Genomic DNA, 4526 nt, shown 5'->3' with positions numbered 1-4526 from the left:
TTAGTTCGATAAATGCGTGTTGTTTCTGGTTTTTTTTTTTTTTTGGTTGTGCGATTTAATCGTGATTTGGTTGTTAAAGGTCCGCAGTCCGCCGCGGTTATTTATTTGGCACTACGTATGTAGAAATAATCTCCAGAATAGCGTGACGCAAACTTCAGCACCAATGACCAAGTTGAAAACCACCTGGAACGACAGAAATATCACCATCAGATCAAAAATCAGTCTGATGTGTTCCCTGGTCATGTCAATATTTTTGTATGCTTGTGAATCCTGGACCTTGAATGCAGACCTTAAAAGAAGGATCAAATCTGTGGAGATGAAATGCATCCGAAAAATCCTTGGTATCTAATAAAAAGATCACATCGCAAATGATGAAGTCAAACAAGGGATCATAAATGAAATTGGACCATATTATGCTGAACTTCTCACTCTGGTCAGGAAACGCAAATTGCAAAGGTATGGACTCATCACCCGTTAATCCAGCCTTGTCAAGATGATCCTGCAAAGCAGCGTCAAGGGAAAAAGGAGAAGAGGCAGACCGAAGAAGAGTTAGGAAAGCATCAAGGGATGGACAGGCCTGGAACTCAAAGACACGCCCAGACAAGCTGAAAACTGGAATGATTGAAGGAAGCTGGTGGCCAAATCTTCAAAGGCTGCCCGACGGACATCCAATCGACGGGATAGGTGAAGGTGAAGGTGACGAATGTATATGTGTGCGCTGGCGTGTGTGTGTTTCTCTCTCTCTCTCTCTCGCTCTTTCTCTCTCTCTCTCTCTCTCTCTCTCTCTTGTCTCTGTGTGCGTGTGCCTATGTGTATGTTGTGTCTTTGTGTAAACCTGTGTGCCTGTTAGAGAGACAGTATGTGTACATACATATTGTATGTTAATGTGTGTATGTGTATGAGTGTGAAGGGGGTTTTCGAATGTGTGAGTGCATGATGATATAATGTGTGTGTGTGTGCGCGCGCTCGCGTGGGCGTATATGAGTGTTTCCCTTTGGGGAACCCAGGCTAGTGACTAGTGTCCAATATATTAACTCTCTCAGACCGTAATAGTCATAAAATGATAATGTCCGATCAACAGCAGACTAAGGACAATGTTGCGACAAAATTCGAACCATCATACAGAACGAAGGAACACGAATTTGCGTGGTTTATATGATAATGTACTTTTTCCCCCCTGCCTTTTTACGTTTGCAGGTGGTTGGCGTGTGTCCTAGCAGGATTTGCCACTTATTTCCTGTCAAATACCTATCATCCTGATCTTTTCTCCTGTTTTGTGTTTGTTACTCTCTTTTACACCTATAATCTTCGACTCTTATACGGCTTTCGACTTTAATATGTTGCTATTGAAGTAAAATTCTAACTTTACAAATCTTTTAACATTAAAGAATACAGTTGTGATAAAATCTGTACGAATAACGAAATCATGTTTCCTTTTTGAAATGCTCTAAAAACAACGCGTCCGAGGAGTTGTTGAATGGCTAGAAAGCCACGTCCTCCGTGAGGTAATGCCTTGTTTCTTTATTGGTGTTTCAATTCTCTGGCATTGCTTCTGTCCTTCATTGTTCGAGTACGAGAGCGTTTGTGTGTGTGTGTGTGTGTGTGTGTGTATGTGTGTGTGTGTGTGTGTGTGTGTGTGTGTGTGTGTGTGTGTGTACTGTGAAACACGAAACCAATGTGACAGGATCTTGAAAATAAAGATTTATCCTATCTTATTTTATCTTATTATTATCTCATCTCATCCCATCTTGTCTCGTCTCATTTTATCTTATCAAATCTTATCTGCGTGCTATATTTTCGAAGTACTCTAAAACAATGCGTCTGTCGGAGTTATCGAATGACTAGAATGCACGTCCACAATGAGTTAATGCTTTGTTTCCTTTTCGGTGTCTCAATTCTCTGGCACGGCTACTATCCTCCTCTGCTCGATTACGTATTCATCCTTGGCAGTGCCAGGAATTGGCCAAATGGGACTTTCGGATCTCTTATCAACACCGGGCAAGTAAATAAGCCAATGAACGCCCCGTTCTTGAATAAGCCAATGGACGGGTGAGCCGTTCTTAAATAAGCCAACGAACGAGCCTTTCTTGGGCACCGAGTACTGTGGTGGGAACCCTGGAATAGAGACATTGATTTCCATTAGTTTTGTCCTTTTGCGAATTATGAAGCCTATTCCTGCATGGTCGATCCGAATGCAGTGGGTGGTTGGAGAGCGCCACTAGTGAGCTTTTTTTGTTCTTTGCTTGTGGTTGGGGGGCACGACATTGTCTACTGCTAGGCCGTACTTATTTTCTTTCCCTCTTTTGAGTCTTGCTCCTACTGCTAAGTCCTATTTATTTCCTTTCCTTCTTCTGAGTCGTGTCAGTATGTTTTTCGTTTCCTTTCACACAATTCTCGTTATTGAGCCGATGTGCTTCGCTTTACTCAAACTATTGGTATCACCCTGGGCTACGAGCGGATGGCCCTAGTTGGACTCCAGCTCCCGCCCCCGCCCCAAAACGTGACGTTCTGAACTTGGAATTTTTGGGGAGTTTTTTAAAAAGACTTTCCGCTCACATGGCTTGGTCCTATCGCAGATGGATATTAAATTCGGAGGTCACGCCTCTTAGATAATTGCAAATGTTGAAAGGGGCATCAAACCTTTACTAAGACCAATGACGGATGGGGGGAATTTGAAAAACAACAACAATCAGGAACAAACCCTACAAACACAGCACACGCTCGCGCGCACACACACACATACAAACACACGCACACACACACACACACACACCACCCCCAATAGCAAACAAACAAACAAACAAACAAACAAACAAACAACACTTGGAAGAGGGACGCTGGAAAAAAAAGGGGGGGGGGGGAGAGGAATCTACGGACAAATCAGTCGGAGGAAAACCTGACTGTTCGAGAGTTAATGATGTCTATTCTTGTTATTTCTGCCTCTGCCAAACCACCATGACTATTACGTGTTTTGTCCGTGAAGCACCAAGGATTGCTTAATGATTATGCATCGAAGTTTGCGGTTTGATGAGAAAAATGAGCAGGCCGTTTGCTGTTTCCCGCTGACGGCGTGTATTCATTATTTTGGTAAGAATTTTAACGGCGTTTGCAACCGCAAAATGTCATGTCATAAGCGTGCAGTTCGCTTCTCGAATGTGGGCGGTTGAAGGGTGTCACTGGTAGGTCATACTTCTTTACTTTCCCCTCTGATGTTTCTGTCTGTCTGTCTGTCTGTCTTATTTTTCCCCAGCACTAAATGACCATTATTTTGTCGATGTGCTTCTTTTTCCTCAAAATCAAACAAAAGATTCTCGAGTGGGTAAGTTTAATATCGAGTCTCTCAGTCGGTCTGCCAGGATGTTGTATTCTTCTCAGTTCGTATTGGCCCACACAGGCAGGGTTGATGAGGCCCGGTTTTGAGATTATCTGTCTTGTGATGACAGAGGTGTTAAACTTTTTACGATGTGGGTGGTTGGCGGGTGCTGTGGTGTGGTTTGCTCCGTCTTTCGAATCAAGCGTCCTTGTCTGTCCTCTTTTTGTGTATCTTACTCTCTTGTAACACCTCTAATATTCGGAACTTTTATTGACCCAGCCATGTTGCTAGAACCGTAAAACTTTTACTGAAATCATCATCTCTTCTAAAACTATAAAACTAAAAGCCATTGTACCCCCACACACACACACTTTGTTGTGGTAAGCCGAGATCAAAGCTATAGCTCGGAAGCTGTACTGTTGTGTTTAACCTTTCCCCTGCCACCCTGGTCCCCCTGGTCGGATGAGATGTGACGTCAGTGACAGGTGGGTGGGTGGTTGGCGGGGGCTCTGGTGTGGTTTGCTTCTTCTTACCTATCAACATCTATCGTCCTTATCTCTCCTCTTTTTTGTGTTTGTTTACTCTCTTGTAACACCTCTAATCTTCGGCATGTATTTGACCTTATTGTGTTACACGTGCCGTAAAACACTTCCTAAAACAAAACAAGTGACAGTAGTTCATGGAATGTTGGCATGCGTGGTATAAATGCTTCTATTCGGGTTTTATTACGTCTGGATTGAGTCGATGGTTGGTTTGGAAAGAAGATGTGCAGTGTGCAGCTGACGTGGAGAGAGGTTATGTTGCTTGCAAGTCTGTGATGTGATTAATTTGTGTGTTGGCGTGTGTATGTGTGTGTGTGTGTGTGTGTGTGTGTGTGTGTGTGTGTGTGTGTGTGTGTGTGTGTGTGTGTGTATGTGCGTGCGCGTGTGTCTGCGCGTGGGTGTGTGTGTTTATTTGTGTGAGGGTTTGTGTGTGTGAGGGGTGGGGGGTTGTGGGTGACGTTGGATGTGATAATATGTCACAGAAAATTCTCTCAAACACAATAAACTGACGAGGTCTTTCGTTGTCTATATTCGGGTACCCATTTCCACATGGGTGAAGTGAGGAAATTTCGTATAAAATGCTTTTCCTATGGACACTGGACACTGCATCGGGCCTCTGACGGGATTCGAACCCACGACCTTACGGTGGCGAGTCCGAGAGCTCTCCTCAC

This window comes from Aplysia californica, unplaced genomic scaffold (assembly GCF_000002075.1).
Source record: "Aplysia californica isolate F4 #8 unplaced genomic scaffold, AplCal3.0 scaffold01026, whole genome shotgun sequence".
NCBI classification, from domain to species: domain Eukaryota; kingdom Metazoa; phylum Mollusca; class Gastropoda; order Aplysiida; family Aplysiidae; genus Aplysia; species Aplysia californica.
This window is presented reverse-complemented; position numbering follows the sequence as displayed.